General features: G+C 44.0%; 1 long non-coding RNA gene across 2 annotated transcripts; it reads right to left on the bottom strand.

Annotated features, from left to right (window-relative positions):
• Positions 1–829: 829 nt before the first annotated feature.
• LOC113955303 lies at positions 830–10375 on the bottom strand. Of its 2 annotated transcripts, XR_003530485.1 has the most exons (5): positions 9934–10375; positions 8953–9105; positions 7656–7715; positions 1918–2018; positions 830–1007 (listed from the first exon to the last, which is right to left on the bottom strand). It is a non-coding gene; the product is annotated as an uncharacterized LOC113955303 (long non-coding RNA). The 2 variants fall into 2 exon arrangements; XR_003530486.1 differs by lacking the exon at positions 1918–2018.
• Between the last annotated feature and the right edge of the window lie 1773 nt (positions 10376–12148).

Here is a 12148-nt window from a genome sequence, read left to right as displayed (position 1 = left end):
TTCACATACTGAAATATATAAATACATTCTTATATATTGAAATATATATTCTTATAATTTCTTATCTATTGAAAGGCCATGATAGGGTCTCCCCAGAGCCTTCTCTTACCTATATAATAATCCCATATTAATGACACCATATACATATGTAGATACAGATGTGACTGTACAATGCTTTCAAAAATTGCCTCAGTTGTGGGACAATTTTAAGCAAATTTCTGGGAATAATTAGACATTCCATTAAGTTCAGAGATAATCAACAAAACCAAGTGGAGAGCAGAGGTCACAGAATCTTTAGAATCATGGAATGGTCCTATTAGGGTCATTCCTTACTGGGTGCCAGAAAATCAGCTAAAACAAGAGTCGTCTCATCCACCTCAAAGGTAAAACATCTTCACCTGTAACTTGCTTGTCCTTCATCATAAAGAAGTTGGGCTGGAGAGGGACTTTGGACAAGGGTCTGGAGGAATAGGACAGAGGGAATGACTTCCCACTGCCAGAGGACAGGGATACATGGGATATTGGGAAGGAATTGTTGGCTGGGAGGATGGGGAGGCCCTGGCACAGGTTACCCAGAGAAGTTGTGACTGCCCAAATCCCTGCAAGTGTCCAAGGCCAGGTTGGAGCAACCTGGGCTGGTGGAAGGTGTCCCTGCCCATGGCAGGGGGTGGGACTGGATGATCTTTAAGTTCCTTTCCAACCCAAACCATTCCATGATTCTACAGCCAAGTTATGCCAGGCTGGGAAAGCAACGACAAAAACAACAACAACAAAAACACCCCAACCCTTCAAAAATCCCAAGTTCCTTGCAGCAAAGATAACGAGCAATTAAGATGAGTAGGGAGGGAAACAATGGATTTTCCAGTGGGAGAATGACTAAAAGGAGATTAAACCCCCTTCCACCAACGAGTCTCCAAATGAAGCAGCGAAGAGAGAACAGCAAAACAATCCGTGGGTTTCTTTGACCTGGCGATGGAACTACTCTTTTTTATGCCTTAAAATCGGTTCTAAGAGAAAAGAAAAAAAAGCAAATTATTCAGTGTAGTCGCCAGCAGGACACTAGGTGGCCCACAAACCACACACACACCCCCCCTCCCGCTCACCCCCCACGCTCCTGGCGAGCTGTTGTAGGGCCCAGAGCAAAGCCTGGAGGGCACATCTGTCACAGCTCTGCGTGGTACTGCCAGGGATATTGCCCATTACACGATTTGTACATATTTAGGCTTAGCCAACCTAAGCTGATTGCAGGTACTTAAAATTGCTTTTGTGCCATGAACACTTAACGCTAAACCTCTTTTAATTTGCACCGTGCTACTCAGAGAGATCATATCATTCTTCTGGGCAGCATAAATTCCCCCATCTGGCAATCCCAGCCCGCTCGGGTATTTCTTTTAATATTAATTAAAAAAAAAAAAAAAAAAAGAATTTAATAAGGATTTGGGGTTCTTTATTGAGCTTTTATTGTCCGGTCTTGTAATTGAATCACTCTGCTGTGACAGCACGACTGAGGCTGTTATTAGCAAATTCTATAAACAATGGGCTTGATCCCTTTATGAAAAAGCATTGTAGGGGGAATAGTTAATCTGGGCTAAAAAAAAAAAAAAAATGAAGCTCTGGGAGGGGAAGGAGGAGAAGGGGGGGGGAAATACAATTGCAGATTCCAAATATTTAAAACTGTTTCTGCCCTTTCCCATTCCAGCCCCCTCCTCCCTCCACGGCCCTTCTCCCACCGCCCGGCTGCTCAAATCCCTTTTTGTTCTTTGTGCCCCGAGCCTCTGAGGCAGAACTCGTTTGCAACACGATCAGAGGGAGGAAATTTTGTCCCTGAGAGAAGCTGGTGCTGCTTCTCTGGGCCACTTTGGGTTTTTTCAGTGGCAAACCACCACGTCTGGAAAGCCTCAGGCTTCGAACACGCACCGAAGAGGGGGAGGTAGAGTTCATCAGGTAGTGCTGGCATTTAATTTGGACACCTCCAGTGAAATGAGTCACTCTGGGCTCCCTTTGTAGTCAGCAGAGTTCTAGGCAAAAATATGGGTGTTGTTGGGTGCAATTCATCCCATTCCAAAGTAGAAAATTAGGCAACTTTATGGATATTCCCCAATCATACTGTGCTCGAGCATAATTTCCACTGTCTACAAAAGCTCCAAGGACCTGCACTTTACTGCTTGAAATTAAAATAGACTTGAAATGAGCATAGAATAGACTTGAAATGAGCATAGAATTTCTATTGGCATCAAGTTTTCCAACTGGCACTTTTGTCTCCTTGGGTTTCTCTTCCTTATACCAAAAATAAAGGTGGGTGAATGAGCATTCCTATTGGAACAACAGCTCCGTGTTCTGCTGTTCCAGGGCTTCTTCAAGGTCCACAGGGTGTTAGACAAGTCCCTGGCCATAAAGTCGACATTGGAAAGGCTCTGTTTCACTGTCTGAGCTCTTGACTCAGTTCATAACTTCTCCAAAGGGGCAAAGTCTGTGTCTTATTGTGCATTTTTCCAGGTCGCTCCAGGAGCTGAACCTCGGCCATGGTCACGTAGCACCAGACATGAATCCCAATAAATAACTGATCAAGGCTGTGATGATAGTGAGGGTAAAGAATTATTGATCAATACCTTATCAGAAGAGTTCTAAACGGGAACTTTAACCCAGAGCCTGCAGAAATCAGTGGAAACATCGTGGAGTTTCTCGTGGCATTTGGACCAAGTTTCCAAAGACCTTGTTTGACCAGAACTAAGAGCAGGTTTTATAGGCATTGAAAATAAGGCTGGTTTAGGCCTAAGAGGAGACACCTAATGTTCAAATATAAAAGGAGACAATAGGGTCTCCCTAGAGCCTTCTCTTACCTATGTCATAACCCCATATTAATGACACCATATACGTATGTAGGTATAGATGTGACTGTACAAAGCTTTCAAAAATTGCCTCAGTTGTGGGACAATTTTGAGCAAATTTCTGGGAATAATCAGATAGTCCATTAAGCTCTGAGATAATCAACAAAAACAAGTGGAGAATAGAGGTATGAAAATCAGACAAAGATGCAGAAAGAGGAAGATCTTGATGAAGATTCATCAATAGATGAACTTTTTTGTATTCAACAGAAAGACCCCCTTTGAGCAAACCACGGATGCTGGGACATCAATCAAATTTCTAAAAGGATGAGTGTTAAGAAGCTGGATGAGAGCTGGGGACATAATAAGGGCTTGTAGAAAGAATTAGTTCTAGGGGCGGCGATGCAAAGTCAGATTTGAGGTTTCTTATGGAAAAAGTGGATCATATTCACATTTTTTCTTGAGGAATTCCTTGTGATGTATTCAACCAGATGAGCCATTTGAAGGCAAAATGGTAAGATATATAGAAAGTCACTGGTAGGTGTGAGAGAAGGAAAGGAAAAGAAAGTTACTTCTATAAAATATTGATAAATAGAAAGTCACTGGTAGGTGTGAGAGAAGGAAAGGAAAACAAAGTTATTTCTATAAAATATTGATAAACAGAACAGCTCAGATTTACCAACTTGAGCTTTATTTGAGGAAGGAATTTGGGAGGAAATGGCATTGGGGAAGGCATAGGAAAAGGGAACAAATTCCAGAATTCCACTCCAGAAATGGGGTTGGTGTGGGAAATGCAGCTACTCAGAGGTGTAGGAGAAGGATGAGGAGCCACAAGTTCCGGAAAGGGAAATTACAGCTGGATAGAAGGAAAAATATTCTCAAATCTCAGGTGGAAAGGGGGACAATGGGACTTTGGGTACAGCCCTTTTTTGAGCAAGGAGTGGGTGTTCCAAAATATCCACCCGTGTACAGAGAGCTGGAAAAGTGGACAGGAAAAATACAGTGAGATTGAGCACCAAAGCTGGGAATAAATTAAAAATTTCACTGATAAAAGAGCTTTTTGATCTGAATTTTACTTGCATTTCAACCATGACTGAATGGAGAAATAAACTGGCATCTCTCCCCAGGATGAATTATGTGATTTGTATGCTTTTGAACCACGATATATAGGTTTGGACAATATATTCAAACACACATGCCAGGCATTTTTTTTTTCTCCTGTGTAACGTATAGAAGAAAAAAAATAAAATAAAAATCAAGCCAATGATTTTAATGTGATGCAATTTCAAAAGTTGAGCTTTTGGGGGTTTCTATGGTCACAGACCTGTGTTTATAAGTTTGGTCTTCCCCCAGCAGCTAAAGGGGAGCCTGGTGACCAATAGGAAGGCAAGACCTCATTCTCCACATTCCATTAGCTCCATAATTCCACATTAAATGATGGGTTTAGTACCATATGGTGAAGTCTGATATGAAGAAGAACAGGGGAAAAATTAATATATACACACACATAGACATATATACACATATATACGTGAAATATATATATATATATATTTATACGTATATATTTTGCACAATTAACCTGCCTGATTTCCTTTAGGAAATGACAGATTTTGATGAAGTGAAGAGAAAATTTTGAAACCTTTGCACTGATTCCTCCTGCTGTTAAGCTTTGTTTCAGTCTGGATTTGGGGTTGGGATTTTTTTTATTTTTTTTCATTTTAACTTGAACTCCACGGAGAGCCTCCCTGCAATTCTAATTTTCTGGAGTCAGCCTGGAAACCACAGAGCAAAATTCTTTCCAGGCACTCTGACTTTCGACACGTAACCTAAATAACAATGCTGCTTTTACCTAATGGTCTAAACATCTTAAGCATTAAATGAGGGATGAATTTGCCATGAGGTCAAGAGTTAAAAGCTCTTGAATAAAAGAGTATTGAGAGGGTACATGCAAAAGACAGGGGGGAATATGATTTCCATGCATCCATTTTCTTTTTTCAGATTACAGTTCCACCAGCAAAAGTGCTCTGGATTTATGTTATTGCTGTTCCAAGCTCATCCCAAACCACAAAGTAGAAAGGTCCTGGAGTTCATCTGCTCAGCCTTCACCTGGTTCTGAACACGAAAAGCCAAACTGAGCTTCCTTAGGCAGAAGAAGTCTGCTAAAATTTGCCTTTTTAGTGTCAATATTGCAGGGATTACAGGAGCTCCAACCAAGATCCTTTCAGACAACAAAAAAAGCCTTGTAAAAGACAGAATTTTACTACAGAGAGAGTAAAAAAGAATGAGAAAAACTAGGTTAATTTTTTAATTATAAGAAGGGGGGAAACTGCAATACAGGTGGAATAAAATATCTCTAAAACAATGCAGATCTGTGAATTCTGGTTCAGTGAGAATTGAAACATTGACTTCCCAGCAGGGGTCAAATTAAAAGGTGGTGCCACCAGCCCTGGTCCATTAGAATTTATGATATAAATCAGTGATCACTCCCAGGGGTGAGTTTAGCTTTTCCCACGAGTTCTGTTCACACTGAGACCTTCTAGGAAAGGAAAGCACATCTTAAATGTGCTGTCTAACATTAAAAGCTTGTCTAAAATTCACACCAGGGGTGTGTTTTGGGGGAGATTTCAGCCTTGCTCTCAGTTTAAGGCTCTAATTCAGATGTGAAGGGAGAAATTCAGCTCTGGACAACCTTTATTTCACCTTCCAGCACTGACTTTGGGCACAGCTGAGCTTTTCCACGTCAACCCTGACCCCACACAAGGTCCCAACACACCCCAAGTGTAAATCTCTAATGGTGGGGTGTGTTATGATTGTCCAAAGGGAATTTAAGGAGTTGGTGATCCTGGCTGGAGTCCACCCCACTGTGAGGAATTTCAGGTTGATCTTATTAGGTCTTGGACATGAAGGTGGGGCCAGGCTGAGCCAGGAGTTGGCTGGAAGGTGGAGCTTTTCCCCGACAGACCCAACCACAACCGCGCCGGGAAGTGGTTGGTGGGAATTCGGGAGGTGCTGCTGCTTTTTCCAGTGCCTGTGTCTGTACTCCTTTATTTTTCTCCTCGTGAGGAAAACGGCCTGGATACATCAGTGCTGAGGTGTCACAGCTGGGAAGTCACTCAATGTGGGACTACCCTGAAGCTCAGGCAGTTGGTGGAGAAGAGGAATGAAGGATCATGAAGTTCAACCAGGCCAAGGGCCGGGTCCTGCACTTTGGCCACAACAACCCCCGGCAGCTCCAGGCTGGGCCAGAGGGGCTGGAGAGCAGCCAGGCAGGAAGGGAGCTGGGAGTGGGGATGGACAGGAGGCTGAACAGGAGCCAGAGTGTGCCCAGGGGGACAAGAGGGCCAATGGATCCTGGCCTGGCTCAGGAACAGTGTGACAGCAGGAGCAGGGAAGTGATTCTGTCCCTGGACTCAGCGCTGGTGAGGCCACCCCTGGAGTGCTGTGTCCAGTTCTGGGCCCTCAGCTCAGGAAGGACATTGAGGGGCTGGAGCAGGTCCAGGGAAGAGCAACAAGGCTGGGGAAGGGACTGGAGCACAATTCCCATGAGGAGAGGCTGAGGGAGCTGGGGCTGTTCAGGCTGGAGAAGAGGAGGCTCAGGGGAGACCTCCTCACTCTCTGCAACTCCCTGACAGGAGGGGGGAGCCAGGGGGGGGTTGGTCTCTTTTCCCAGGTAACCATCAGCAAGACAAGAGGGCTCGGTCTTCAGCTGTGCCAGGGGAGGTTTAGGTTGGAGATTGGGAAGAATTTCTTTGCAGAGAGGGTGCTCAGCCATTGGAATGGGCTGCCCAGGGAGGGGGGGAATTCTCCATCCCTGGAGGTTTTTAAGCTGAGACTGGATGTGGCATCAGTGCCATGGGCTGGGAACCACGGCAGTAGTAGACCAAGGGTTGGACTCGATGATCTTGGAGGTCCCTTCCAACCCAGCTGATTCTATGATTCTATGATTCTATGATTCTATGATCATTTCCAGAGAAGGTCAAAGGACCACAAACGATGCTCTCAGCACTTCTTTTTTTCCAGCAGTGCTTGACAATTCCTCTGCCTTCTCCTGCAGTGCCTCAGGTGATCCAAAGGAATATTTCAATATTCAGCTGATCAAAAGGAATAATTCAACATTCGGTTTTGGAGCTAATAAAGGATTTGTCTCAGAGAAACCCATTCTCAATTCTTAATTCCCATGGGTGATGTAAAGTTGTTTTCTTCATGTTTTCCTTGGTAAAGATTCCGGTGGTGAATTGTCACTGAGGTCTGACCAACTCTAAGCAGCTGTTTAACAAAGGAATGAGCACTTCAGGAATTCCACTGGCACTGGGAAGTTTATACCGAGGCCATTTCAAGAGTGGAAGTGAGGAGAAAGTAGAAAATATTATTTTAGGGAGCAAAAAGGTTGAAGCTGCTTCTCTTTTACAGGGGAGGCAAATCAATGTTTGCTGTTTTCCAGCATACTCTGATATAAATGTTTCTGCTTCAAAACACAAAGGATTTCCTGTGAGCCAAGAAAATGAAGTTTTGTCTCATGTGTTTCACATAAAATAACAAAAAAAAAAATTAATCCCACTTGGGCACCTCCTACAATATTCTGGATTCATTATTGCTAAATCTTTAATTTCTTTGAGCATACAAAGCCTTTTGGGAGGAAACAAGCTGGAAAAGCATTTTCAAGCAATCCTAGAAGGAAATGATGGGGAAAGCTCAGTGAAAAACTATGGGAGCTGCCCGAATGGGACTTGGATGGAGAGGACACCTCAAGAATGAGAAAGGAACATGGAATTATTTCACTTTAAAACCAAAAATCAACACTTTTGGATAGGTTTTTGTCTGCAATACCTTGGTACACAAAGTTCTCTTGTCCTTTCCTAGGAATCATTGTCTTGGTGCAGGAATTTTCTGTTTAAAGATGGAAATAGTGGAGAACCAAGAAAGTGAAAGGGTCCATTGGAGGGCACAGGGATGGGAAGAGGGAATGGAAAAAAATCCCGGAGTGTGCAAAGTCAATTAAGCTACAGGGGGGAACTTTAATTAATCACGTGGTTTTAAATAGCAAATGCAGCCAAACATATTCCAAATCTTTCCAGTAGGAAAAGAGGGATCAGCAGGATATCAACAGGATATCAACACCAAACCCACTTCATGTGAAGAACATTTCCTGAGTGTCACAGGACTTTCTTCACTCTGAACTGGTCATGGAAACTTCCTGGAAAACCACTGGAAAGAACCTCACCTCCAAAGGATGCTTCTTTTTAGTGACATTAGATATCTACTGGAAATTTAGAATATTAATCTTCTGGACATATTTGTTTCTCCATGGAATATCCAGGCAGGATTTTGACCATCCTTTGATGGACTAGGTTTCCAAAAAAATAATGAAATAGAAGAATTATCATTGCAGGTTTCTGGGTAAAGTTGCTAAAATACTTTATTTGCAAGCTCAGTAACACAGCAAGAAGTTCAAGGAATTCTGCTCACTTGCCTTTCCCCAAAAGCCAATTTTTTTTCATGAGAAACACAAAATTAATTTTTTTTTTATTTGATTGACTCTACCAGCAAATCTCCGGCCAAAAATAGTCATAATCGAGTTTAAAAAAGTTTCAGTCTCTGTTTACTGAAAAAAAACATCTTGTTTTGAACTAAATCATCTGTGACAGTCACATTTGGGCACGAAACACAAAAAAAATTAAATTTATACTGACTACAGGAAGAGGAAAGTGATAAAGGGAAAAGAGTCAGGGGAAAATAATCAGGACAAAGTAGCCATTGCATAGAAAAAAGCCATGAAGAATGTCTCAAGGTATCAAGAATGACCAAAATTGAGCCCTGAGAGCTCAAGTGGCAGCTATTTTACAAGCTGCAGAGGTCCCTGGTTGAGCATCTCCAGGTTGTGCTGATCCTGGAGGGTCAGGAAACAGCCTCACACTGGGACTTTCGGGTGTTACATCCAGGAGTCTGGAAAAACAGGTTCACAGGTCAAGGGCTGGAGAAGGGAAGGTGACAATCTTTCTTTGAGCCCCGTCCTTACTGATTTAAGACACTGAGGGAGCAGAAGGAAAAGTTGGGAGGCCAAGATGACTGTGATGGTTCTGTGGGAGGTTCAGGGGGTCAGAGGAGAGAATTCCATGTCACTTACCAGGAGGAGTGGAAGGAGGCCCAGGTCACTTCAGGGAAAAGTCTGGGAGCTGTGTTGTTGGAGACAGAGCAGAGGGATGGCAAAGGTGGTGTCGAGTCACTTGGGCAGAGTGGAAACTGCAACAGCACCGTGGAAAAATCTAATCTGGGCCATCTGAGAAGGCAATTTTTCATCTTCAACTTCCTCTTTTCATTGTCACCACTGGACTAGGACACAGCCCCATAAATAACCATATAGGGCTGGAGCACCCTGGAGGTTTGGGGATCCCTGACTGGCCAGAACCGTGTCAGTTTAATCTGAATGGCACCAAAGAGCCAGCTGGGGAACACAACCTTTGAATGTGACTTGGCAGAGCCAGGAGCACTATCAGCATTCCTGGAAATCAGCTTTAATTAAATTGCAGCTCTAATCTAAAAAACCACCGTTTTATTGCTCTGAGGTTGGAACCTCCCGATGGCTCCGCGGGAAAATTCGTTGGAGCTCTCACGTAACCCAAACACATCTGCTCCAGCTGATTTATTCTGGGATCTTGGGGGTGAATTCCATCTTTAAAGAGCCTCTAAAGAAATTAGGTTGGCATTAAACTGGGTTTTCACCCAGTTCTCTCCATCCAAGAGTCTATTGATGAGTCTTAGATGTTTATTCAGAGCCAGTCTTAGATGTCTGTTCAAAGCCAATCATCTGCAAGTCTCCAGTCAGTGGAAAGGTTGGAAGGCTCATCCCATATATTTTGGGTTCAGATTAGTACTTTTTAGCTTTTTCCACTGATGCAGAGAGCTATGTTGACTAGACATCCAAATTTTAAAGCAAGCAATCAGGTGAAATAATAAATCTATTTTAGGGCGATGTGAACCCCTTTTCCTTCAGCACTGAAAAGCTTTCTGGGTCACGTTTTCAGGTGCTCCTGCTCAGGGGCACTTTATATGTGATGAAGACGAATAATCTTAATGAAGATGAATAATCTCAACGAAGATAAATAACCTGATGTAACTGCAGAGGAACTGAGGCTCCAGGTAAGGTTCCACACGTCACCACCCAAACAGCAAACGTCTCCATGGTGATGGGAGTGCTGAGCAGAACCCACGGAATGCTCCTGCTGCTGAGTGAAGGAGGGACAGACTCGGCCTTTCTGCAGCTCCATGTGACTGTAGAATCACATTTCTGGGTGCTGGATGGCATTAAACTCACCAGCTCTAAAGGTCTCAGTCCGTGTGGCTACAACTGTCAGGTTTTATCCACCCTTTTCCCCACAAATAACTGATTTTGAAAACGTTTTCGTTTTTGTCCTCAGGTACCTCATAAACCAAACCTTTCCATTTGTTCTCATTCCCTGGAAGTGGGTGCAAACCCCTCTGCCTGTTTCATCACAAATTGCTGAACCACCTTTGAGGGAAAGTCTCTTCTTAATATGTTTCATGTGAATATGAGGAAAAATTTCTTTACTTGGAGGGTGACAGAGCACCAGAACACGCTGCTCAGAGAGGGTTTGGAGTCTCCTTCTCTGGAGATGTTCAAATCCCACCTGGACAAGATGCTGTTCACCTATTCTAGGTGAACCTTCTTTAGTAGGAAAGTCGGACTAGATGATCTCCAGAGGTGTCCTCCAAACCCAACCACTCAGGGATTGTGATCCAGGGAAAACAGCCTGAGTTTCTCTGAGACTGAGTTATACATCAAAATTTTAGACATGATATCTTCAAGGTTGACCCATATTCTCTGTAAACAATGGGTTTGTGGGTTCATTTGATCCCTAACAAACGCCTCCCTTCAGCTTCCCCCCAAACTTCAAGTTGTGATATAAGATAAGGTTCAAGCATCCTTTGACCTTCAGGCTGTGTGGGAAAGAGTTGTCACCCGGATCTCAGGTGAACATAAACATCATCCAAACCCATATTCAGTCACCATATAACATAAGGAGGTGCACAGGTCATGTCTTGGGAGTTAAAGGGCAAGGTTTGGCACAGGTTGCCCAGAGAAGCTGTGGCTGCCCCTGGATCCCTGGAAGTGTCCAAGGCCAGGTTGGAGCAACCTGGGCTAGTAGAAGGTTTCCCTACCCATGGCAAGGGGTGGGACTGGATGATCTTTAAGGTCCTTTCCAACTCAAACCATTCCATGATTCCATGATTTGGTGCTGGGTAGTGCTAATAAGTGAAGGGTCTCTCATCCCATTACCTCCCCCAGTCACCTCAGGTAAAATGTGAGACAAGATATCAAGGAAAAAATACTCACATTTCTCTCTCCCTGTGGAGTGGTTGTCCAAGATGTTCACATTTCTATGTCTCCCCATGGAGTGGGTGTCCAAGATGCCACAGAAGTCACTGCAGGACTGGAGACAAGGAGATCTACTCCAAGACACCCACTCACCAAGTGTTCATGTTCTCAGACTAGCACTGGCTCCTCTTCCTCCTTCACCCTCCCGAATCCTTAGCAAATACATCCACAGCAGTTTAGGGGCAATAATCTCTTGATGGTGCAGACCTGCCCACCCAAGGACCCACTGGAAGGGTGTTTGTCCTCCCCGCACCTCCCCAGCCCCCCTTCTGAGCATTGTTTCCTAATTGTGTGCAGATTTTGGAGCAATAACCCCCCTCTCCTTCACTCCTCTTCCTCAGCTCCTAATTGATCAGACACCGAACAGCTGCTGGCTATTTTCTCTTCCCCAGAAACACGCAGTAATTGTATGTATGGGCTCCAAATCCCTAAACATTTGGAAAGGAGAAGGACTTGAACGGGAGCCAGGTCTTTTTTCAGCGCTGGTACCAGCAGCAGTGGCATTTAAATCATATCGGGGGGCCAGGGAGGGTGAGGGGTTGTTGAATTTGCTGAGATTCACTTGGAGAGAGGGGGAGAAGAAAAAGAGGGGGAAAAATGCTAAAGAGAAGAAAAAACCTGAAACCAGCAATCAACAAACCAAGGCAGCTCAAAGAGTTGGAGTCCATCCCAGCTCCAGAGCGGGGAGGTTACTCCCTAAACCAAAGGGAATTGTTTCTCTCCAAGCTCACCCACATTTCCCAAAGTGCCAAGTGGGGCAGCTTCATCCCAGTTTAACCTGGAGGGTTCTCCACTGCCATGTTCAGGCCCTGCTCTAATCTCTTGGAAGAAGAAGGAGCCTCAGGAGAGGCAACTCTCAACTGTTTTGGGAGATGTTTCTCCTTCTCCTTCTGCAGTGTGGAAAGTCCAAACCAACTGCTCCTCA

Source organism: Corapipo altera, unplaced genomic scaffold (assembly GCF_003945725.1).
Source record: "Corapipo altera isolate COAL_440 unplaced genomic scaffold, ASM394572v1 126, whole genome shotgun sequence".
NCBI lineage: Eukaryota > Metazoa > Chordata > Aves > Passeriformes > Pipridae > Corapipo > Corapipo altera.
The sequence above is the reverse complement of the archived record's forward strand: the minus strand, read 5'-3'. Positions and strand labels throughout refer to the sequence as shown.